We start from the raw sequence: 26,805 nt of genomic DNA, 5'->3' as shown, positions 1-26,805 counted from the left end.
TCAAGCATTGGTTAGTAAATTTGCAGAGTTTTGCCGTCATCGATCACTACTATCCACTTTTAGCACATTTCCATTATCCCAGCAAGTGTCCTCCTGCCCGTTTGCAGCCATTCATGCCTCCCACCCCGCTTCCCCACCCCAGGGAACCTCCGCTCTGCTTCCTGTCTCTATAGATTTGTCTTTTCTAGACATTTATGGGCATGGAATCATACACTATATAGTCCTTTGCCCGTGGCTTCTTCCACTCAGCATAATGTTTTGCAGTTCATCCTGTTAGCATGTCACAGTAGTTTGTTCCTTGCTGTTGCCTAGTGTTGTATACATTTTGTTTGTCCATTCACCAGTGGATGGGCATTTAGATTACTTTCAGTTTGGGGCTGCTTTGAATAATGCTGCTGTGAACTTGCTTTTCATAGGCAAGTTTTTGTGTGGACATGATTTTATTTCTCTTCGGTAGACACCCAGGAGAAGAATTTCTGGGTTATACAAGCTTACAATTAACTTTCAAAGAAACTGCCAAACTGTTTTCCAAAGTGACTGTACCATTCTCCATCCCCACCTGCAATATATGAGGAGTCTAGTTTTCCTACATCCTCACCGGTACTTTGTATTGTCTGCCTTTTCGACAGACATTTCAGTGGGTGTGTCCAGGTATCTCATTAAAGTTTTAATTTCTATGTTTCTCATGAATAATGATGCTTAGCATCTTTTAATGTGCTTATTAGCCATTTGTGTATCATCTCTGGTGAAATGTTTATTCAGATATTTTGCCCATTTTTAATTGGGTTGTTTGTCATACTATTTAGTTGCAAAATTCTCTACGTAGTCTAGATATAAGATCTTTATCATAGAGATGATTTGCATATATTTTCTCCTAGTGTGTGGCTTGTCTTTTTGTTTCCTTAGTGGTGTCTTCCAACATGAAATAGTTTTCAATTGTGATGAAATCCAGCTTATCAAATGTTTTTCTTTTGTGGATTATGCTTTTGGTGTTGTACCTAAGAACTCTGTGACTAACCCAAGTCATGAAGATTTTTCTCTTATATTTTCTTCTTGAAGTTTATTGTTTTATTTCTTGCATTTAGGTGTATGACCCATTTTGATTTAAATTTTGTGTATGATGTAAATAAATATTCTAAATTCATCTCTTTGAACGTGGTATCTATTTGTCCAGAACTACTTGTTGAGAAGACTTGTTCTTCCTCATTGAATTGCTTTGGTAGCTCTGTTGAAAATATATATACAGAACCACACAGCCTCGACATTTGAAATTGGGTAGTGTTCTTTTTTCCAAAATTCTCTGGGCTGCATTAGCTCCTTTGTATTTCAATATAAATTTTAGAATTGGCTTGTCAATTTTACAAGAAAAGCCTGTTGGGATTTTGATAGTAATTATATTGAATCTGAAGATCATTTTGAGGAAAATTGCCATCTTAAAAGTATTGCGTTAACACAGAATGTCTCTCCATTTATTTAGATCAGAGATTGTCAAACACTTTCTTAAAGGGCCTGGTAGTAAACATTTTTGTCTTGTGGCCCCTACAGTCTCAGTCATATCTACTTAACTCTGCCATTTAGTGGGAAAGTACTATGGACAATGAGCCGAGGGTATATTCCAATAGCATTTTACTTACAAAAATAAGAGGCTGGATGATGGGCCACAGCTCATGGATCTCTGACTCGATCATCTTTAATTTGTCTCAGCAGCATTTCATAGTAGTCAATATGTAATAATCTTGTACTTATTTTGTAAAAGTTATTTCTAAGTATTTTATTCTTTTTGATGGTGTTGTGAATGGAATTGCTTTCTTAATTTCATTTTCAGATTATTCATTGGTAGTAAATAGAACTATGATTGATTTTTATGTATTGATCTAGTATTCTTTTCCCTTGCCAAACTTGCGTATTGGTTCTAGAACGTTTTGTGGATTCCTGGGACATTTTAGGAACCTGTTTTCTTTTTGTCCCTTTGTTCTGAAACTTCACATTTATATACCTTGGCGTGGAACCACTTAAATCCATTATTTTGAGCTGACTTTCCTGTCATCTGTAAGAAAACTAACAGAGGAATTCCTTCCTTGAGTTTAGAGGGTTTCTGTTGTTGCTTGTCTTTGTAAGGAAAACTAAAAGAGCACAGTTATGTTATTATGACTCTGCTGAAAATATCATAGGAAAAATTACAACAGTAATAGATGTGATAAAACTTTAATGATACAGATTATATGTGGATTCATTTCTTGTGCCTGTGGCATAAATACATAAACAGCATTTGCAAAGCATGGTTGCTTAGGTATATGCTATTTATGAGCAGATGTGTTTTCTAAGAAAATGCCGGATTAACACACATCACACGTGCCATTTTTCTGTTGCGTCTGTGCACAAAAACTGCTTTTCTGATTCTGCACGGTAGAGTCCCTTACCAGCATGTTTCAGCCCTAGATTGCTTTCATTTTTCTTTTGGTTTATACTACTGATTTACTTGTCCCACTCCACGCAGTAATATCAAATTGGGAAAGGCCTTGTTAAAGGGAGGCGGATAGAAGAGTCTTTAATAAAGTTTTAATAAGGTAATGCAGTCATGTTCATACCCTAAAGGTAAAGGAGGTCTTGTAAGGTGCAGGGAATTCATGCCAGACACTGGCGTGCTCCAAGATCCCGCCTCTGACCTTCAGCACACACACCTGGGGGTTACTCTCCATCTTTCTGTGAAGGCATGTGATAGTAAACCAGGTTGAATATGTTCTTTGGGGTCTAATTTTAGTGATTGTTGTTCACTCCTTAATTTGTTAACCAATTAATTAATTTATTCAGCAACAATTATTGAGCACCTGCTATGTGCTAGTTTCTAGAAATGCAAAGAAAAGTTAGCCCTGTTAAGAGGTAAGGGTTCCATTTGGGATGAGATAGAAATAGTTTCTCACGCTGCCACCCTGCCGAGCCTGCGAAATGGACCCTGACTCAGCAGAGCAGCTGGGTTGGCAGCAGCTGGCTCCACCATATGTGCGGGTCCCTCACTCCCATGGATGGACACTCATGACCTTGACCGGTCTCACGCCCGTCTTCAAGTCCGTCAGGGCAGTCTGGTGCGGTCATTGGGAGCCCTGGACTGTCTTCCAGCTTACCCCAAATCTTGCTCATTATTGAAGATGTATTGGGGTAGAAGGAGACATATTGGGGATATATTTGAGCCGAAAGAGCCTCTTCTGTCAGGCTTTGCTGAATCTACCAGATTGCTTTGTCCCTTTGTTCCTTCTCTGTTTCGAATAACCCCCACCCCTCACCTTATATCATTGTCATTGATGAGAAAATTCATTAATACTGCTCAACATTTTGTCAACCTATTAGATATCTGTTTTCCTCATCGATTGAGAAGCTCGTATAATACTGGGACGGTATATAGTAATTTCATGTAACTGCGACTTTACAGCAGTACCATCATCCCTCTTTGCTCTTTACAACGCTTAAAAGTTTTCAAAATGCACAGCAACCCCAAGCCAGAGAAAAAGACCTCTTCTGTAGATTAAGAAAAACAACAAAATACAAAACAAAAAACATAACTTTGTTTCAGAGAGCTCAGTGATTCAATCATGTATTTGCATTATTTAGCTTGAACAAACTGAAAATAACAAAATGGCCGTTTTTCTATAAAGAAGATGACAGCTCTTTTCTAGAGTCTTTGAAGGTGCAAACAGGAATAGTGCAAATTGCCGTATTGAGGCCTTTCGATTAAATATAAGGAAAGTTCTAGCCTGTGGAGGTTGGTAAAGACTGAACTGACTTACTGAGAGCTTGTGGAATTTTTTAGTTTAGTGACTAGATTTTCTTTTCCTGATATCAATTTAAATATAGCGCTCCTGAAACGAATAGATTTTTGGAACATCCTCTGACAAGACAATTTTAACCCCCACTGTCTCTCAAATCTGTTTATTGAGAAGCAAAAAGAAGGGGGGGAAATCTAGATTTTTAACTACTTAATTTTTTTGCAGTTGTGTAAGGGTGGCAATTGAATATTATTCTTTATCTTCAGAGACTATCTCAATTAAGCCTCTGTCAATTGAAAACGTAGATGATTGAGAGGAATTCTGACAAGAGAATTAGAAGGTGATTGTTGGGTGTGTGTGTGCATGTTTTGTTTGTTTATTTCTTCATTTTATGTTAACTGTCATTCATTTAAAGTTAACTTAGCCTGGATAACCTTTCAGGCTCATCTGCAGATTATATAGCTCATTTAAAATTTTGCTCATTGACTTCTTTTTTTATTTTTTAACTGAAGTTTATTGGGGTGACAATTGTTAGTAAAGTTACATAGATTTCAGGTGTGCAATTCTATAGTACATCATCTATATCTCACATTGTGTGTTCACCACCCAGAGTCTGTTCTCTTTTCATCACCATATATTCGATCCCCCTTACCCTCATCTCCCACCCCCCTCACCCCCCTTACCCTCTGGTAACCACTAAACTATTGTCTGTGTCTATGAGTTTTTGTTTCTTCATTTGTTTGTCTTGTTCCTTTGTTGTTTTCAGTTTTATATACCACATATGAGTGAAATCATATGATTCTCTACTTTTTCTGTTTGACTTATTTTGCTTAGCATGTAATCTCAAGATCCATTCATGTTGTTGCAAATGGCACTATTTCATCTTTTCTTATGGCAGAATAATATTCCATTGTGTGTATATACCACACCTTCTTTATCCAATCATCTATCGAAGGAGCTCATTGACTTCTAACCACAACCAGACCAGCTCAGCACCTTGCGTTTGTAGGACAGCTATTGTATTAGCTTCAGACTACATCCCCGATTGATGTTCTGTTCTTATTTATGACTTTTTAAAGACCCTGCTAAGTCTTACCGTTTATCTATTTTATTCCCATTAACTCTGCACAGATGGACGCACCTCTTATTCTCAATTCATTGGTAACTTCTATAGCCATTTCAGCATAAGTGCTTCTATGGAAACCAATCCTTTAGTCTTTTATATTTGTTGGAAATTATTTGACAAGTACTAGGAGATACCTTTCTTCTCTCATATTAGAAGTTTTTTAGTGTAAGCATCCTTAGCATTTTTATTTTTTCAATTTTGACCTAAATGTCCTAAAGACCTTTTCACAGCCATATTCTTTTTAAAAAAGACGTTATTGATTCCTGTCAGAATTCTTTCCAGGTTTATAATGCTTCCCTTGTAGAGGAGTCAATCTTATCTTTAACATATCTCTTTACGCCCGCGGTTGGTAACCCTTAGTGGGATGTACCTGCCTCACTTTTCTGTTCCCTGCCTACTTCAAAAGCCTCACTTCTTACACCCACTCCCATACAGTTCTTTCCTTTCAGAGATGATGGATCTTGTCTAGCTCCCTGACTGCTCCTTCTCTCATTGCCTCTGTGACTTTACACATGCCATTCCTTCTGCCTATAGCCCTTTCCCTGTTCCACTTTCTGCCTTTCATTTCTGTTCATCCTTAAAGATTTAACCTGAACCCTCCTTTACCCCTCATTTGCAGAGTCTTCACACATCCTGTATCTGCCCACCTCCATTTCTGTTCCTGTTCCCATCGCAGGCCAGGATGGGCCTTTGTACGCTGACCCTTGAATGACACGGGTTTGAATGGTGTGCGTCCACCTGCATGCAGATTTTTCAGTAAATATGCACAGTACTGTAAATGTATTTTCTCTTGATGATTTTCTTAGTAACATTTTCTTTCTCCAGCTTACATTATTGTAAGAATACAGTATATGTTAGGTTGGTGCAAAAGTAATTGCAGTCTTTGCAATTATTTTGCACCTTTTAAACCGCAGTTACTTTTGTACCAACCTAATAATACATATAACATACAAAATAGGTGTTAATCGACAGTTTATGTTATTGGTAAGCCCTCTTTCCGGTCAGCAGTAGGTTATTAGTAAAGTTTTTGGGTAGTCAAAAGTTATACCCAGATATTTGACTGTGTGGGGGTTGCTGACCCTGAGCTCCACGCTGTTCAAGGGCCAACTGTATTTCTGCAATGCTCTTCCATACTTCTGTGATTTCTGAGTTTCTTTCCTATTTCCCCGACTAGATTTTGAGCTCCTTACAGGCAAAAACTGTGTGTTAATCAACTCTGTCCCCCCAAGCTTAACTCTGAAAATGTAATCTACAAATGTTTGGTGCAAGAAGGTAAGGTGTTGTTTATTTCAGTTTTAGATCAATACAGAGGATAGGTGCCTTCATAATGCCCTGATGATACCCTCCCATCCAGCAAGAAATTTTTCTCAGGCCTGCTCGCAAAGCGACTCATCCCTAACACAGCGATTCCCCAATCAGGGAGCTTGATACAAATGCAGGTCCCTCCGAACCTGACAGTCAGGCTGTGTGTTAGGTGTGTGGGGACAGAGTCCCAGAGAGCAGTTTTCAGGCTCTCGGCCTCAGGTGGAAAGGTGCTGGCTCGGTTATTAGATGGCCATGAGCTATAATCAGATGGCCATCCACTGTGGCTGGGTGGCCATCAGCTGTTACCGGTTAGCCATTGGCCACTAATATAACTTCCGTGGCTACGCTAGGGGGTTGGTTGGTGGGTTGGCAGAGAAGCGCATTGTGTGGCTCCTTGTGGGGACAGAGCCAGGAGTGCAGTTTCCAGGCTCTCAGCCTCACATAGAAAGGTGCTGGCTCAGGTAGTAAATGGCCATCAGCTGTGGCTAGTTGGCCGTCAGCTATAACCAGTGAGCCATTGGCCACTAATATAACTGCTGTGGCTACACTAGCAGAAAAAGGGGGCTTGCAAGAAGATGGTGGCTGGCAAGCACGGGCTGCAGTTAGCACGGCGGAGTGTGGGTTGCAGAGAAGCGGACGACAGGTTGCGAATAGTGTGGCTCCTGCTTCCTGTGTCTCCAACCCAGCTGCCAGCAAGAGTATAGTGGTGTGACTCCCCTATCTATGGCTCTGTTGGTGTTCCTTTTTGGCCTCACCAAATCCTGTGTTCTTGTGCAGGAAGCGGGACAGAGACCCCGCATGACAGGGTGTCAAGGGACCTGCAGTCTGAAGGAGCAGCCCTGGTGACCCCAGTGCCGGGAGAACAGCCCTGGTGACCCCAGTGCTGGGAGTTGTCCGAGAGCCTTCTTCTGAGGAGTGCTGGGTCTAGGAATGGCTGTGCTGGCTCCTGTCTGGGGTCTGCGCTGCCTGTGAGGACAGGGACACTTCAGTCATACGCTGCAGTGGCCTCTTTCTCCACTAACAGGTCGGTGACCTTCATTGCAGGAATGGCAAGGGGTCAGTTCATGAACAGACGTGTCCCTGAAAAAGTGAATACAATTAAAAGTGTCATGAAAGGAAAACAGGATATTGGTAGTGAGTTCTTTTATACATTGAATAGACTCCCTAATTTATTGCTTGTTAAGATGTCAATTTTTAAAAATTAGTTTGTTTAAATTATGTGAAATGTTTCTGTATGTGGTTTAACTTTTTTGAATTTAATAAATCTTTCCCCCAGGTGGCCACCTACTATTAACTAATGCTTAAATGGATATTTTAAGCTTTAAGTAAACACATTTTACTGCAGTTGAAGAATTACGATTGAAGCATCAGAAGCCCTAATTCAGGGCCATTTCATTTCTGAGAAGTTCTTCCCGATCATTGCCCAGGTGGTTTTTCACTGTAATACCGGAGAGTCTTTGAAACCATCCCTACCTGCTTGAGAGCTAATCACATTTGTTCATGAGGAATTTTTAGATGCTGAAATAAGGTACTGTAGATCTGAAATGTTAATAAAATATTCTTCAGTGAGTATTTGCCAAATATTTTATTTGCCAACTCTTCAAAACTTAGGTTTCCAATATTGACAGTCTTATTTTTTCCCCACATGCTACATACCCCCACCAATAATCCCTAGCCGGACTACCAGTTCTAATGTGTCTTTTGGAGCAAAAATTAATATAAGTCCTGGTCTTATTTTAATATAAGATCAGGTATAATATAATATAATACTGGGTCTCATTAGTTTTTGCTCCAAAAGACGCATTAGAGCTAATGGTCTGGCTAGGTCTTATTTTCAGGGAAACACGGTAGTGTGCTTGAGCAATCTAAATTTTTCTAGTAGCTTCCACTTTCCCCTATAGAGGCATCTGGCATATCAATTAACCACCACATGGCCAGCTTTTCTCATCATAACATGAGAGTAAGAATTGCTATCTACGTTTATTTTGGAGGCTGTGAGTAGTCACGTGGTGTTCTGATCTCTTTCCATGAGATCGAATATCAGAAGAAAAGAACCTTCATTGTGTATAAGATAGTAACTATCAAGTGAATATTAGTTTCACCTTTTCTCCTTCCTGTCTAAGCACACACCACCAGACGGCCCACAGGTGAGTCGCTTTTTAAGTTGGGGAGCTGTTGAGGCCCAGAAGTTCATGGGCAGTCCTGCTTTCAAAGATTGTTGGTTTTGAGAGTGTGCTTCTCAGTTTGGAGTTCATATCCATACTTGTTGCACTCACTGTCTGCATCTTTCTCTGGACTCTCATATCCTTGGGCGGCTCAACTTAGCTCCTTATTCAGAGGGCAGTGTTTTCATCCTTAAAATACCTCTAACACCTGGTATAGAGAAGGTCCTAAAAATATGGCCATTTTTTTCAGCGATAATCCTGACATATAGTTAGTCTTACCTTAGTTAATTCGATGAGTGCAGCTCTAAGAACTTGGTGAATTTATTTGGCAAGGTGTGGTTTCTCGTGGATTCATATAGTAGTTTTAAGAGCAAGGCTCTGGGCAAACTGCTCGGTCCTAATCTTCGCTCTGCATTTGCCATCTGGAAAAACTTAGACTGCCCTTTGTCCCTCAGTTTCCTTATTTGTTAAAATGGGGCTGATAATGCTAATGTTTATCTCTTACGGGTCTTAACAAGATTAAAAAAGATTACATATGGAAAACACTTTAGATTTTGGCGCACAATTAACTTTTGGTAAATGTTAGTTTGAAAATGATATTATTATTGTTGTTGTTATTGTTATTATTAATATAGTTCTCCAGACGTCTCTGTTTCTTTATCAGTAAAATCAATGGGGTTGCACTGAAAGATTATTTCTAAGATTCCTTATGTCTTTGCCATTTTATAGTTCTGTGATTTTAGATATGCCTTGTCATGGTTGCTTTAAGGAAGTCACCAGAGGAAATGATAAGCCAGTTTTCAAAACATTTGATTTCTTAATGTGATTTACTTCAGAATTCCATTAAATACAACATACACTGTACAATGTTTATCACCCATTTTTCTTATTGAGAGATTGAGGCCGGTAGTAAAAACCAGCAGTCTCCAAATATCACAGCTGCAAGGGACCTGAGGCTCTACCATCTGCATAAAGTCTGTGACATTCTCAACCCAGGGTTTCTGGTGACATGTTACACACATCGAGATGAACTCTTTTCAAGAGCTACAATGTCGTGGAAACCCTGAGTGTCAGCAACATCCACATCAGTGATTTTCCTGGTGTTTCTCGTCCTGCAATGCACTGCAGAATAAGGCTCTCAAGCTGTGAGAGACTGCACATCTGTGCTATCAAAGCTGTCTTACTGTTTTAGAGCATGCCAGTTTCCCTGGCTTGTAGTAGGGAGAAACAAAAAACAAAAAACAAAAAAAACTTATCCATATAATGAAAGGAAAATTTGTGTGATGGTAATGTTTTATCTTATTACAATAACCAAATACCTTTTTTACATTCTCATCTAGTGTTTCATATTTAGAAAGAGAACTATTTAAGGATGATCTATAATATATAGAAAGAATACTCATTTTCTAAAACATAGTTTGACCAGAAATCTTTAAATCTGTTTCAAAGGGGGCCATTTCATTCATGAAATTTAATGTCATTTTGAATGCCACTATTTGATTTTAGCTTTCATTTTTTTCCTGTGTCTTCAGAATTGGTTAAAGATTCCCTACAGAATCACGAACCATTTTATTTCCTAACAGTTAGGAAATTCTTCAGAAAGGGATGCTGCAGTCTGTTCCTGTTGTTATACAAACTGATTGGAAAATAATAGTGAGAAAAGAATGAAAAGATAATATCATTTGTCTTTATGGGGTAATGTGTGAGAGATGTATTTGTGTAGTTCATATTCTCTTCAGAATAATGAAAGCGAAGGATTTCTGTATCTGGAATTTGTATCTGTAGATACGAGTCTAGATTTGCATTTGACTTAATGTCCTATAACTCCCTTATCCAGCTATTGTGCGACAGGAAAAATTTGAAAATATGTCTTCCTGACAATCTCGGTTTGTTGGATTCTAGTCATTTCAAGTCTCATGGGATTTGGGTCCTTGAAAAGCACCAGAGACTGACGTGAACCCCTTATACAAACGTCTTGCCAGAAACCTGTCTGTAGCCATTACTTCTTTCACTCAGACTGTTTCTTGGGGGCGCTCAGTGGCAGCCCCTCAGCCAGCTGCCCACATGGCAGCTATATGGCTCTCCCACGAGCGCCGTCACCGCCTGCCGCCCACTGCGGCCCCTTCCTGTGCAGAGCTGTGCTCCCTCTGCACCCCCTGTGCCCACAGCTCAGCACAGCTGCTCCTCTCTCCCATCTCTCGAAGCCCATGCACACTTCTGACTCCTCTGCTCTCTGTCCCTCCTGATGTCGGTTGAAAAGACTCAGTGATGGAGGTGACAAGTATCTAGTCCTGCCACTGGATCCTTTATTGTCCTTCTCCCAGACAACTGCGCAGGGCTGAGAAACCCCTTCTCCCCACTCCAGCAAGTCAGAATCCAGGAGCTCACTGTTAATTGGCGCCGCAGCAACTCACAGACCATCTGCGGGCTCTGGAATCTGGGCATGGAGGGTATTCTGCACCCTGCCCTGGTGCAGTAGGGTTTCTGTCAGTGCCCCTGACTCAGTACAAGGGTATACTGATGGTGTTCCATAAGAAACTGACAAGTGATGGATAAATATGTGGTCTTTTCTTCTAACAATAGAAGGTGTCGGTTTGGAGGAGAAAATTTATAAGATAAACAGAGTTCATAATTTTGGTTTTTCTTTCAGGAACTATTCATAGATTCCTTGATCAACAGCTGTGTTGAGTTCATTCTCCTCACAATGTGATTCTACTCAGTGTTCTTAATGGTTAACATAGCTTAATGCTTAACTCGATGGCTTTAGAAGATTTCAATGGCCTGGATTTGAATCCTCATTTTGTCACTTGTCTGCAGTGGGACCGCCCCACGATACTTATTCTCTCTGTGTCTCGTTCTCCTCGACCCCAAGTGGGAATAATATTGGTACTGATCTTACGAGTTATAAAAATTAAATAACGTTGCGTGCAGGACACTTAGAACAGGTTCTGACTCAGAAAATTCACTAATTATTAGACTTTATTATTATTATTTAGTGTATTGTTATTGTTATTACTATGATTGCCAACGCCGTTCCAAAAGGAGTTAATTTTTAATCAGGAAGCAGAATTTCTTCAATATGCTGTCCAATTTCAGCTCCAAGCTGAACTTGTATTTGCAGTTGTTTAAATGTTGTTTAAGGGTCATCATTTATGTAATGAAGAAAAGGATTAAAGGGATGTTAAAATTGTTTTTTCATCTGTGCAATCTTTCGTTTATCACGATAAACTTCTAAGTGCATACAGGCACACACGTGGGTTTCTTCTGTAGTGTTACGCAATGTAGGTCTGGGTTTGTTCACACTAAACTCAGAAATGAAGTTGGGAACCAACTAGTGCTGCGAATTGTAAAACTTCCAAGAAAAAGAGGCTTTCTTTTTTGCCTGGCTCTTCTAGAAAACAGACCAATCAATAAGATCCTTTGATATCCTGCCTTTTCCCCTCCTTGTGCTAGGAGAAGGTGAGCAGGAAGTAAAAGGCTCCTTTTTTAAAATCCTTTTAATGTTCATTCACGATGCAAACTTGAGCACTTTGAATTTTCCAAGACCTTTTTACTCTTCTAAATAACTGTAGGTACCTTTGAACAGTCTTGGTGAAAGGCTATTCCACTGTAACAGCTCGCCTACCTGTTTTCTCTTCCTCTTTCCTTGCACCTTTCTTTCTGCACTTACTTACGATAAATGCCTGCTAAGCCAGAGTACAAGAATACTTGTTAGCACTGGGTGACCCCTCCACTGCACCCCTGTGAAAGGATTTCAGACACTGAGAGACTGACCTAGAAGCAGCAGTAGAGGGCGCTCGGCCCCTCATTTCATAATAATGGAGCCTGCACCAAGCATCTTTCATTTGAGGAGCTAAAAATGAATTGCACATATTAATTAAGTCTTGCCGAGACCTTGTTCAGTGTTATGTGCCTAAAATGAGTAGATCTTATTTTAATCTTGGGGAAACTGGGTATAAGGGGGAATTTCCCAAGACTCCAAAGGAGAGTCAGAATTTCAGTAATAACCCAGGAATCCTTCTTTTGCCTTTGCCTACTCTGACCAATATCCCAAATGTTCCTTCATTTAGGAAGAACCACAGGGAAAACCCAGGAGTTTTAATTTCCTCTTGAGCAGTTCCTTTAATGCAAAGTATATGAGACCTATGCTTTAAAAAAGTCAGTTACCCACAACACTGTATGACCTATTTTAAAATTAATCTTTTTTTTGTCAGATAGTTAATCTAGTGGCTCTTTGCTTGTAACCAACACAGACCCTTAAAAAAGGAAAATGAAAAATAAATAAATAGCGTCCCTGTAATCTGTGCAGGCAGATCATATTTTGTGTGATCTTGTTCTCTCCCATTATGTGGTGATTAGAGCAGGGCTTCAGTCGGCTGGAGGATTCCCCAAGGCAAGGTCTGGTCCCACCAGTGCACATGGCGTGCCCGTCTGACACCAGGGCGACTTGAGAATTGAGCCCTGGAAGCTGCAGTGCAGTGCAGCAGATGAGCACCAATGGTTGCCATGGAGATCGCTAATGCTGCTGCAACTCAAAGAAAGGGCACTTGCCGCAGCTCAGAAGCCGCCGGAAAATGAATGAGAAACAAGTGGGATTGAGAATAGGCCTCAGCTCCTTGTCCCGCATGGAGTTTTAATTTCCTTTTCTTTCCTCTTCCTTTTTCGGAGAGTAGATTGAAAACAAGGCTATGTTATAAAGCATACTCCGCACCCTCTGACCTCATGGCAGCCTGACATCCTTGCAATAGATGTATATTCATGACGATGCATGACTAATAGGACTGGGGGTGGGGGCCGGACGAGGCGTGTGCTGGCCCTTCTGGAGCCTGTGTGCCGCCTGTCACTGGGGTTTAGTAGGTACCTCGGGATTTGTCTGCAGCATATGCGCTGCTGTTAATGATTGAAAAATTACCACAACAATTAGTCACGGGTGGCTACAGGCAGGGCCCCCAAACGTGATGGACAATGTGATTAAATCCATGTATGTGACAATTAACTCTCCTGCAGGCTTATCCACCAAGGAGGGTGCCCGAGGGGTGAGAGCAAAGGGGAAGGAGAAGGAGGAAGAAAGGGATAACAAAAAGGCGCAGAGAGAATGATGCTGCAGAATGGATCAGATACAGCTGGCACGATTGGTCTTAATCTGATCCTGAATTAATCACAGTTTGATTAATCCTGGTTTTATTGCACCTTTCTACTGCCCATTTATTTATATCTCCCTTAATTTTATGGAGGCATGACTGATTAAATTCTGTCCATTCCATGTTTTTAAAAATTTTAAATCATGTCTCTCGATTGAAAGTAATGTTCTAGGTGGTCCAAGGTGCAATTATCACATAAAAGCTAAGCAGGCACCAGACACAGCATGTCATGAATCCCCTTATGTTTCACAGCTGAGTAACCCAGAATAAATATTTGTTTGCTCAATATTCTGCCTAAGCAGAAAAGAAGCCGTGTGATGTCATTCAGCTTGTTTATTTGGATGGAGGAAATAAGAGTACACGCACACACACACACACTCACACACACACACCTTGTTAAGTAAGAGGAACACAAATACAGTGTATGTCACATACACAATTTTGTGCACAAGAAAAAACTGTTAATATTTGGATGAACTGTTTGCAAATATATATTTATAGCATAAAACGGTCATGTTATCCATAGATATGTTTATACTATTGTTTAAAATAAGAATAGTATGTACTGTTCTTATTTTGTTCTTGTTTTAGATGTTATTTTTGGTATTATTCATTTTTGTGGAAAAGACACTGCGTTTAAATAATGCCAAAGAGGTGGTAACACAAACCAGCATAAGCAAGGCCTCATGCTTTGTAATTCATGGACCTTGTGTGCACATGTGATTTCAGAATACCCCACTCTTAATTCCTAAGTGGGTATCTGAAGCTTTAGAAAACACTGAACTATATATACATATGGCTTTTCTTCTTTCTGTGTTCCTTAGGATTATTCCATTGCTCTTGTTTACTGAGTCATAGAAGACTCAGTTTTATTTTGTTTTGGTTTTTAACTTGCAGAGTAAAGTAGATGGGTTATCTGTGTTACTTGTATTTGAGCTCCATCTACCCAGGCATGTAAGGATAGAGAATCTGTTTGTGATGTGTGCAGCAGTGTCTCTCAACAAAGCAGTGAAAGAGAATAAGCAGACAACCCAGTATTTTACTGCTTTGGTGGCACGACACAGATGTTGTCCTGTTAGATACCCCTAGAAACTTGCGTCCCAAACTGCTGGTATCACCACCTTTTAGAGCACCAAGCGAGAAACCAAGTCTAGCTGTGGACGATTTGAGAACCGCAGGATTCCCTCGTTGCCAAATTTGTGCTCACCATGTCCGCCTCCCAATAACTAGGCCTTCAGTTCTGCCAGGAATTAACATGAAGGTAGGAAAACACTTCATTTATGAAATATCTTTTATACCTACCAGACCTAGGTAATAGCAGACTTCTTGAGCCACTGTCGCATTATTCTCTAATGGTACATGCTGCTGTCTATCTGTGTTTATTTCTTCTGGCGCTTTCATGATCAGGACCAGCCAGAGCTGTTGGTTCGTTTGTTTGTTCATTCATCGACTCATGTATTTATTACTTACTGAACAGGTGACATAACCCGGGCAATGTGCTCGGTACTTGAAGTGGAGATGAAGGTAGAAGATGGAGAGACTCAAACACATACCGAGGCTGCCAAAAAAATGTATACACATGACTTGTATTCATCTTTTGTTATTGGTGTATATTGAGTATTACAATTTTAATAGTTGTTTTCCTTTCTTATAATGTGTATACACTTTTTTTTGTCACTATCTGTATTTTATGCGGAAGATGTGCTGTAAAGATAAGATATACACCAAAAGAACCATATGCAAGGTAGAAATTGGCAAGTGTTACAAGAGGAAAATTAGACACAGTGATGTGATTGTTTGCAGATGGGAGAAATTGCCTCTCCGTGGGTGCTGGAAGGTTTTGTGGCACTTGACTTGGTCTTTCAAGAGATTCACTCATAACCAGTGGTCAAAAGACTAGATTTCTTAGACAATTCTCAGAAAGTGTTGAATCGGATGTGTAGCCTGGAAAATAAGTATATTCTAGTTATGTGCAAGAAGGTGTGTGTAGTACTATTTAGAACATAACGACTTCAGTCCACAGCCTTCGAGGCCCTGCCTATCTTGCCCCTGACTATTGCTCTGACAAAATCAGGCATTCGCTCCTTCCTTCAGATGTGAACCCTTATCTCACACCATATACAAAAATCAACTCACAATGGATTCCAGACTTAACCATAAGACTTGAAACCGTAAAACTGTTAGAAGAAGAAAACATAAGGGAAAAGCTTTTTGATGTTGGTCTCAGCAATTGTTTTTTTTTTTTTTTTTTTTGGATGACACCAAAAGCACAGGCAGCAAAAGCTAAAACAGACAAGTGGGGCTACATCAAAATAAAAAGCTTCTGCACAGCAAGGGAAACAGCAGAGTGAAAAGGCAACTCCCACATGAAGTGGGAGAAAATATTTTCAAGTCACTTATCTGATGGGGTAAATATCCAAAGTGCATAAGGAGCTCATACAACTCAATGGCAAAGCAAACAAATAACCTGATTAAAAAATGGGCAGAGGATCTGAATAGACATTTCTCAGAAGACTTACAGTGGCCAACAGGTACGTGAAAATGTGCTCAACATCACTAATCGTCAGGAAAATGCAAATCAAAACCTCAATGAAATCTTACCTCACACCTGTTAAAATGGCTACAAAAAAAAAAAAAGGTAAGTGTTGGCAAGGATGTGGAGAAAAGGAAACCCTTGTACATTGTTGGTGGGAATGTAAATTGGTGCAGCCACTATGGAAAACAGTATGGAAGTTATTCAAAAAATTAAGAATAGAATTACCTGGTGACCCAGCAATTCCACTTCTGCGTATCCATCCAAAGGAAGTGAAATCAGGAAAAGAGATCCCTGCATTCCCATGTTAATTGCAGCATTATTTGCAATAGCCCAAATATGGAAACAACCTAAATTTCCATTGGCAAATTAATTGATAAAGAAAATGTGGTGTGTGTGTGTGTGTGTGTGTGTGTGTGTGTGTGTGGACAATGGACTAGTATTCAGCCTTAAAAAGAAATAAATCCTGACATTTGGAACAAGAATGAAATGAACCTGGAGGACATTATGCTAAGTGAAATAAGCCAGACACAGAAAGACAAATATTTCGCATTTTTACTTATATGTAGAATTTAAAATAGTCAAACTCTCAGAAGCAGAGAGTAGAAATGATAGTTGCCAGGGACTGAGAGGCGAGGGGGTGCGGGGAGATGCGGGTCAAGGGGTGCAGTGTCGTTTATGCCAGATGAGTAAGTTCAGGGTACAGCATGGTACTATAAAGTACTTGAACTTTGCCAAGAATGTAGATCTTAAGTCTTCTCACCACAATAAAAAAGAAAATAGTAACTACATGAGGTGATGGATATGTTAATTAGCTTAATTGTGGTGATCATTTCACAATGCATATATGTATCAAAATATCAGGTACACCTTAAATAGTATATACAGTTTTTATTTGTCAATAATACCACATTAAAGATGGGGAAAATGGGAAAGGAAAAAAATAAGTAAAAAGAAAAAACATGACAAAAATAAGTATGGAATTTATTGTAAGAACACAGATTGTTATGGCAGCAACAGAGGCTTCAGGTAATTTCATTAGTCTGTTCTGGGACCAGATACTATCTAACCTGTCTGTCTACTCGTAGCTTTTTTCTGTTTTAAATAAAATTCTAAGATACTAGAGATAGAAATAATTTTCTAGATGATAATATAGCTTTCACATGTATGGTGCTTTTATAGATTATTTTCTCGGCCTGTTTTGGTAATAGTCAGGGACTGTCAATCCCATTTCATGAAATAAGAAGGCTAGAGATAGGGCAGTTAAGTGTCCTAATAATTAGTAACTGATGCACGTGTAGAACTTGAGCCTCCTATTTTCTAGTCCCTGGTGGGACCTGTTCATCTGTTAATCCCTGTCTGTGCTTCCAACACCAAGTAAAATAAACATCCAGAAGCGTAGGCAAGAAAAAAATGTTCAGACTGCCATAGTTCCCTCATGTTGACTGAGGGCACCCAGCTTGCAAGCGGAAGACAACAGCTGTCACCACTAAAATGGCTGATTCGGGTAGTAAGCTTGTTCATTCAGGGCAGCTTTCCCATCCGACCCCCAAGTGGGTGCTGGTTTGGCCTGTCTCATGACCTATTCTGAGAGACTGAATGGCCAAGTGATTGGAGTTTGGTCGTTGACGTCCGGTGGCCATATGCGTCCCAGGGCTCCCTGTTCTCAGCTATGACAGGGTGCACAGGCCCAGGGGGGGAGAAAGCCTCATCCCAAATGCTCGTTGTACATGCAAATGTCTGTAGAAGCCTCCTGTCTTTTCTTGACTACAAAAATACGCCAATTATTGATACTATCACCTATTCATGTTTATTTTAATATGTGAAAGAAGTTTATATTATTTGTCATAGTAAAATGGTGACTTTCAAAGATTCGTTGTGGTAAGCTGAGTCTGCATTTGCTGGACCTTCTGGGCGAACCTCTCACCACACTAAAGAAGGCTGGGCTTTCAGGGTGTGCTTGGTTCTCTGTATGTGATCCCTTTGTTCCGAAGTCCTCACTGGGGCTGCTATATTCAGCGTGTTGCCTACACAATACGATAGGTTTGTCTCTTTTCCTTGTTGGATAGTCATATGCTACTCATTCCATTCAAAATCTGTCATCTTCTATTCTGGTAGATGCCGTCATGAGAGAGGCTCCGTGACAGAATATGTCTTAGGGGTCTCACCAGGGATCCGGTTCTACTCGGCAGTCGTGTCCTTATGTGTCACCACTGGGCAGTCTCTTCCTGAAAACCCCGGGACAGGAAGGTCTCCAGCTACTCATCCAGTTCTGTCTCCCAGCAGGATCAAGCCATTTCTGTTATGTAGTTGTTTCTCTTTTCAATGTTATTGACCTTTCAGGTTCCCAATGTCTACTTTTCATAGTATATCTACAAAAGTTATAGCCTCGTATAACGATTGCTGTTACCGCTGAAATCTGCATAATGAAACAGTTGCCAAAGCGCTGTGCCATGCTCGAGTTCAGCTGATACAGAACATATGAAATTCCAGAGTAATGTTAAAAAGCCTCTGGTTTGAACTAATAGTACTGACTACCTTACAGCTTAGTTGTAAAGGTGAACTGAGAACTTCAAAGCAGTTAAGTCTAACCCTGCACAGCCATGCCTACATATCCAGTCCCAGGTGGACACCAGCTGACCATGCGATTGCACCCTGTTCTCGTGTAGCCCTCTGCTGCCGAGGAACCTGAGGGAAGGGTGATGGGGAGAGCTAGGGACCAGTAGGCTGTTCTCTCAGATCTGTGGGTGTGGCTCCTCCACCTGCCCACTGTAGCCAGCAGGCGTCCAGCAACCCAGGATACACACACCTGCATGGTGTGTATCACGTGCGCACACACACACACACGCACACGCACACCCCTGAGGCGGACTAGGCTGAGAAGGGCAAGTAATGGTTTGTGTACAATTGAAGAGGGCGGGTAGCTGGGAGACTCCCGGGGCAGTTAGCTCATCTGTTTACAGATAAAGTGACTAAAGTACCTGTAAGACCAAGACATGACGGGGATGTAGAGCGTCTGTGGCAGCTCTAGGGTCATATCTCCTGAGGCCAGGTCAGTGCGGCTTCCACTGAGTCCTGCCAAGGGCTCGGTGCTAAAGACCTTGCTGGGGCCCCTGGTTTATGCTGGTACTGTTGGAGGCAGATGCTTTTTCAAAGTTAATTTCAGGCTTTGCATTTAATTTGTTATAGTTGTCGTGATGAAATCTTGGGTTTTCAACATGCCAGTACACAAACCTCTGGTAAATGGAGTATATGAGCCATTAGGTCTCATTCTCTGACGTAGAAAGGTGTAAGTTCTGGGTACAGAGCAGGTCATGAGTACTACTTCTTCCTTGGGCCTGGGGGACACCTGAGCAGCTGTGGCTGGGCTGTAAGGACCATGGTGCTGCTGGACCTGCCTGCAAGCTGCTGTCTCCCTGCTCCCTTCCCACCCAGCGTGGTGGCTACATTTATCAAACTGCAGAGAGAGACCCCATAATCTGTTGCGTATCTGGATATGCTCAAGGCGTTTGGTAGAAGAGTCCCAGAGGCCCTGTGAGTGACACAGAAATGTGGGCTGGGCGGAATAATGCATTTACTGAGATTTGTGTTTATTTGCACAGATATTCCAGAGTCTGGATTATCAGTTTCGTGTTAATCTGCAGGCATGTTTATTGGAGCAAGGCAGAGCTTGCCTTCAGACTTGTCTTGCTTCCGATGTCTATCACTGACTTTGATGAAGACACGTTTATCAAGTTGGCAGTTGACATTTGCCTGGGAGGGACAGCTGATATGATTAGTGATTTGATTTCGAGTCAAGAAACCTCGATAATCTGAAATGTGCCAGAAATAGCAGGGTGAAAAACAGTAAAGATAAATGTAAAGTCTTTAAATTTGTTTTAAAAAATTAATTGCACAACTCCAGGGTGGGAAGAACTGGAGGATGTAATTTGTCAAAAATTCAACATGAGTGAAGTTCATACAAGGCAGTGGAGAACAGGAGATGATATCACAGAGGCAACGTGCAGTTCAAGGGAAGTCTTAACGCTTAGCAGACCACATCTGGATGGTTGTACGGAAAAATCCCTCCGTCGCCTCAGATACACTAGAATTCAAAGATTGCTAAATGGTATGTCTAGTTGAATGTACTAAGTGAAAATATTTCATTGCAAGATGACATACATATCTTGTGGATAAACTATTTGAAACAGAGAAATGACTATTTCAAAACATGTCTTGGGAAATTGTTAAAAATTTAGAGAAAGCCCTGCCCTTTGCTCTCTGCTTCCTGTCTCTCTGCTACCCCCTACCAACCCTGACATGGAAACCTCCGCTACCACTGTTACTGAGAACAAGGCTACCAAATAGGTGTCGCCTTGATTTCTTTATTGACAAAAATTTTTATCCTCCTCGCCCCCTGCACCCTCATGTTTAACTGTAGGGTGAATGTAAAGTGTTTTAATGATTCCCTCTAAAGTAGGCTTCTCTCGGCTCTATAGAGAACTGTAAAAATGAAAACAAAAGCGTGTCTAGTTGAATTCATTCTACAAAATTAAAAATGAAAGCACTGTAAAAAAATTCTCTTTTGCAGTTAGCCTGCAGCTTAGTGTTTCCTGGCAGCAGGAAAGGGCGGTCAGTCCTTTTTGCCTGTCGTACACCTCCCTTTCAATTCCATCTCTCCCTCCTGGAAAGAAAAATATTCTGGCACGAGCATCTTTTCGTCGTTTCTGTTTAGAACGTGTGCCACCTGCCTCCAGGCCCAGGGGAGCCCTCCGTGTGTCCCTGCCCATGCACACCACATGGTGACATGCACACCACATGGTGACATGCACACTGTGCCAGGCTGACTTGCTAATTGCCTGGGGACAAGGGGAGAGTCGGCATCGGGAGGGGAGGGGCACCACAAAGCGTTTAGCCGCAGTCACCTACTTGTTTATTAGCTCGTTCAGGCGCCTGTGCTGTCAAGAAGGAGAAGAAAAGGCCTGGGCACATTGCAAGCTGTCAGTTGGACACAGAGTGTGAGTTATAATTACCGCCACAGTTTCTTTTCCTTCTTCTTCTTCTTTGGGTCCCCTGGGTTCATTATCCTTTGGCTTGGGGAGTGGGGAAAGTGACTCTAACCATTTATAGTCAGTAGTCCAGGATCTGTACCCATGTAGTTGACTCTTCAAAAGAAAAGAAAACTATGACATAATCTCTTATACCAGTGCCATTGTTTTTCAGAATCATGATCTTGGTTATTAACTGCTTTAGTCATGCACAGCTTTGCAAGAATTTTCTTTAAAATTTTTTGCTCATTATTTCAGCATATGCAGCCATTTTCTCCTAGGAATCTGGAGTGTCTGTGTGAGTGCATCTTCTCACAGGGATGCCTGGGCGGGTTGGAACGGCAGGCTCAGTGGAAAATATCCCCCTGCTTCCAAACACACGCTCCCAGTCTGCTTCATGATGCCTGAATTTCCCACTTCGAAAGGTGGCCCTCATGGCTTCTTGCTCCTCTGTTCCAAGTGTAAGAAGTGCAAGGATCCATGGCTAGCCCTGGCAGACTATCCGTGTAAGCTCCTTCTTGGCATGAATGAGTTCGTAAGACTTTTCTGAGTGGACGTCTGGCCAGTGTGGGTGAGCCTCTTGAAATGCAGAGGGAGGAATGCCAAGGAGATACAGTCTTCTTTGAAATTCTCAAGTTTTTTATTGGTAAAATGTAAATAATAATGTCTGTCTCACAGGATTGTCAACTTAAATCTTTTTTGGAATCAGATGGAAAATAAATATCACATTTTAAAAATTCTAGGAAGTAAAGTGTTTTCCCCACATTTTTGTATTTCAGAAGTCAGTATTTGTCTTAACAATCTGTATCATCCTTCAATTATTTTGGCAGTATTATTTTCTTTCCTAATGGTAAATAAATAATAATACTGCAGCATCTTCTAATCAGCGACGTCTCAGGTTTGATGGAACGGGTTTACCTGATCGGGGCTGTTACTGGATTCAGTGCAACGACATGAGTAGTGCAGAGCTTTGCAAATGGCCATTCCATTCGGCTGGAACTGGGCCCTTGATCCTGCGCCTCGTTAGTGGAGGCATGAACATGCACAGAGGTTTGGAATCCTTCCTTGTGATCGATGTCTGGTGTGCCATCTCCTCCTTCCTGCCTGCCTTTCACTGGCTTACAGATGGTGAGCACCGGTGCCCCTGGGGGTGTGCTGGGAACAGGATTCCTAGAGGTGAAGGGCAGTCTTTGCCCTGAGGGAGTTCAGAGTCTAGTGGAGAGAGACAGACTGGTGAATACACACTTGAAAGTCATTGTGAGGGGTGTTGAGGCTGCTGGGGGAGCACAGAGAAAAACCATCCAGCTCTGTTGTGGGTGGGGAGAGCAGGACAAGCTTCAACAAAGACACCACTCAGGCTGAGGCCTAAAGGATGGTGCAGGGCCAGCCAGGGAAATTCACTGTTGGCACTTTGAAGAAATTAGGATAGGGGAAATAATGCTTGTTCTCGTGGGCAGAGAAGCCTGCCTTGGTTCACTGCCTTACCACCTCAGCCCAGCTCTGAGTTCAGCCATAGCTGTGCTGGGAAGAATAATGCAAGCGCAGACTCACCTCTGCTGCCACGGGTGCTGAGCAGGCCCCATGTGCAAGAGCTTCCGTGACGCGCAGCCCTCAGCTGAAGGAGCGGGAACTGATGGATAGGTGCCCCCAGCTGACAGTTCCTGCAGGTCTTCTGTGTGGTGGCTTTGAGCTCCTACTGCTCGCGGTAGCAACCTTACAGCACACCTTTGTTTTAGCTTTTCTTTTATCACTCTCCCTGCATCCTCATTCCATCTTTCAGGAGTTTCCTCCCCCCAAAACCTGCCTGCAGCAAAGTCTTTGTCTCAGGCTCTGCTTTGGGAGCAACCCAAACTAATTCACTACCGTGTTTCCCCGAAAATAAGACCTAGCCAGACTATCAGCTCTAAGGCATCTTTTGGAGCAAAAATTTACCTTATATTAAAATAAGACTGGGTCTTATGTAATATAATATAATATAATATAATATAATATAATATAATATAATATAATATAATATAATATAATATAATATAATATAATTAATATAATATATAATACTGGGTGTTATATTAATTTTTGCTCCAAAAGACACATTAGAGTTGATGGTCCGGCTAGGTCTTATTTTCAGGGAAATACGGTACTGAAATGATTTCCGCAGCAATTACTTGAAGCCTGTATGGAAAAGATTGAGAATATGCTATAAAACTGCCTGACCAAGTGGGTCTAAATGATGAAGAAGAAGAGTAAGTCAAGGAAGGCCGTTAGACAAAGACAGCCAGAGCTAACTAGATAGAAGGTAAATATACACATGCATTTCTGCGAGGTGTCATCAAAAAATATGGTGAATGTTTATATTTAAAAAAATTTATTACAGTAAAAGACACATTGCCATTACTCCCCCTCAAAATACTCCCCCTTGCTTCGAACACACTTATCCCATCATTCTTGCCACTTTCTGAAGCAGTTCTGGAAGTCCTCTTTCGTGAGTGTCTTTAGTTGCACTGTCACGGCTGCCTCGATGTCCTGAATCGATTCAAACCATTTTCCTTTCAAAGTCATTTTGACTTTGGGGAAGATCCAGAAGTCGCTTGGTGCCACATCTGGTGAATAAGGTGGATGAGGACACATGGTAATATTTTTGTTTGACAGAAATGGCTGTATCAGAAGCGATGTGTGACAGGGAGCGTTGTTATGATGGAGAATGAAGTAAAGACACTCACAAAGAAGGACTTCCAGAATCTTCCAGAATGGCTTTAGAAAGTGGCAAGAGTGATGGGATAAGTGTGTTCAAAACAAGCGGGAGTATTTTGAGAAGGATTAATGGCAATGTGTCTTTTACTGTAATAAATTTTTTTATTTAAACATTCAACTTATTTTTTGATCATACCATATAAGTCTTTATGTATTTCTGTATAATTTGTGTATTTATACAGAAACACGCAATTTCATTAGGTTTAATCCAAACCATCAAGGCCAGAATACTCCAGGTGAAACAGGAGATTTGGAAATTTAAATTGCCAAGTAAAAGTTCCAGGCAAACACATAAATAAGTGATTCAGTTGTCAGATGGGCTAATGGGAGCATATGGAAGAAAGTGTTCACAAAATAACCACGAGTGAGTTTAATTTATGGTACCATGCAGGAATTTTATTAGTAATTAATAGAAATAACTTGGTAATGGTTTTATGACATTGGTGTATCACCAATGAGAAGTTAGAACAAAGTATGATCTCCCTCCTTCATGTATTTGAGTCTAGTAATCAGAACTGTGTGAGTGTACTAGAACTTTCGGTGATGATGGACATGTGCTGTCTGCCATCCCTATGATAGCCACTAACCACATGTGACTGTTGAGCTTGAGTTGCACATGAATGCAATTGAGGAACTAGATTTTTAAATATTATTTGGTTTTGATTGGCTTGACTGGAAATAGCCACATGCAGTCACACTGGCTACCTTGTTGTACAACACAGTAAGTATAGAGCATAAGAGAAGGGTACAAAATACCAATGGCTCATATGTAACCTATAGAAAAATCTGAGGTAAAGCAATGGGCCCAGAGCAAAAGAGTTTCGTTTGCCAGACACTTCAGTCCCAGAGGCCCCTGCGGTCCCCACAGTCACAGGAGAGGTGTGAAGGACATCAGAGAGGAGACCCGGTAGCTGCTCATAGGCCGCAGTGAGTTTCCAAAGGATCTCAGTGGTTGCTTGGAGAGTGGTGTCCTCCTTCATGCATGCGCCCGCCGGAGGCAGGTATCGGGGAGCAAAGCTGCTCATACTTTTGAGGGGGCCTGTACTCCTAGGAGCTGTGTTCTCTTGATTTTCAGGGCCTCCTGCGAAAAGCCACCCTACCCTTCAGAGACTGCTCATGTTCCAGAAGCTGCAGACAACCCTGAAGGAGCACTGGCCCCACCTCCCCCTCTGCACCCACTTAACTTGCTGGAAAAAGAGAAGCTTTCTCCCAACGAGGGAGGAAACGCATGGCCTTAGCTATTCTGCTTGAATCAGTCAAGCTTAGGTGGTGCTCATACTTGTACCATTTGGTTTTTCTTCACTACATTTTTCTTCAGCTTCTATAGAATCTGTCTCATAGGTAAATCACTGGGCTTGAGTTGCCACTTCTTTGATGTAGCACTGAGCCCTATTGTGTCTCAGTTTTCTCCTTTGTACAATGGGCATCCTTGCTCATGCAGCTGCTTTAAGTAAAACATGAGGTAGTGAATGCAGAAGCAGTCTGTCAATGGGAGGTGTTGTTTTGGTGGCTGACTGCACGGACCTTGATTAGGACATATTTTGGTCAGCATTTTTTGCCTTTGCGCAGACTTGGATCACTTAAATACTGTATTGATAAATGCGAAAATGCTCACATGATGTGATTTTGAATGTCATGCTCATACTTTTAAGATGAAAACTGCAAACAGCCTGGGTGTGAACGCAGTGATTGTGGTGGTGAAAAGGGTAGCTCTAGGCCAGGGGTCTGTAGACGTTTTCCGTAAAGGGCCAGATAGTAACTATTTTAGGCTTTGTGGGCCATATCCTGTCTTAGTTGCTTCTTCTTTTCTAAAAGCCTTTTAAAATATAAAGCATATTATTAGCTCTTGGTCATACAGAAACAGACCCTAGAAACAGGCCTGTGCCCGAGAGATTGATGACCATGGTCTGTCCAGTCCAAAATGGTGGCCACCAGCCACATGTGGCTAGGAAAGTGTAAATTTATTACCATTGAAAATTTAATCAGTCACATTAGCCACATTGCAGTGCCTAGAAGCTACACGTGGCTGGTGGCTCCTGAATCGGACAGCACAGATACGGACACCAAGATATGGAAACAACCGAAATGCCCATCAATAGATGATTGGATAAAGAAACTGTGCTACATTGATACAATAGAGTATTACTCAGCCATAAAAAAAAATGAAATCTTACCATTTGCAACAACATGGATGGACCTAGAGAATGTTATGCTAAGTGAAATAAGTCAGACTGAGAAAGACATATACTATATGATCTCACTTATATGTGGAATCTAAAGAACAGAATAAATGAGCAAACAAAACAGAATATACATCCTTTTTAAGTGCACATGGAACATTTTCCAAGACAGACCACGTGTTAGGTGACAAAACAAGTGTCAATAAATTGAAGAATATTGAAATCATATCAAGGGTCTTCTCTGATCACAATGGTATGAAACTAGAAATCAATTACAGGGGAAAAAACCCTGAAAATCATATGAGCACATGGAGGCTAAATAACATACTACTAAATAATGAACGGGTCAGCAGTGAGATAAAAAAAAAGAAGTCAAAAGATGCTTTGAGACAAATGAAAATGACCCCAAATCTATGGTACACAGTGAAAGCATTTCTCATACGGAAATTCATAGCAATACAGACATTTCTCAATGAGCAAGAAAAATCTCAGCTAAAACAATGAAACCTTACACCTAAAGGAACTAGAAATAGAAGAACAAGCAAAGCCAAAAGTGATCAGAAGAAAGGAAATAATAAAGATCAGAGCAGAAACAAACAAAATGGAGTCTAAGAAAACAGTACAGAAATCAATGAAACCATGAACTGGTTCTTTGAGAAAATAAACAAAATTGAAACATTTTTAATCAGAATCATCAAGAAAAAAAAGAGAGAGGGCTCAAATAAATAAAATCAGAAATGAAAGAGATGTGACAATGGACACCGCAGAAATACAAAGGATTACAAGCAAGTATTACAAATCATTATATGCTAACAA

At 41.0% G+C, this 26,805-nt stretch overlaps 1 protein-coding gene and 1 pseudogene across 6 annotated transcripts in view; one reads left to right on the top strand and one right to left on the bottom strand.

Annotated features, from left to right (window-relative positions):
- LOC109434128 (pre-mRNA-splicing regulator WTAP-like) overlaps positions 1–22,641 on the bottom strand; it is a 44,063-nt pseudogene extending 21,422 nt beyond the window's left edge.
- FARS2 (phenylalanyl-tRNA synthetase 2, mitochondrial) overlaps positions 1–26,805 on the top strand; it is a 558,189-nt gene that overhangs the window by 190,055 nt on the left and 341,329 nt on the right. The gene's annotated exons all lie outside the window — the stretch shown is intronic.

This window comes from Rhinolophus sinicus, chromosome 14, assembly GCF_057876585.1.
Source record: "Rhinolophus sinicus isolate RSI-liver-muscle chromosome 14, RSI-T2T, whole genome shotgun sequence".
Taxonomy (NCBI): domain Eukaryota; kingdom Metazoa; phylum Chordata; class Mammalia; order Chiroptera; family Rhinolophidae; genus Rhinolophus; species Rhinolophus sinicus.
Note: the sequence above shows the minus strand (reverse complement) of the source record. Positions and strands in the feature narration are given on the sequence as shown.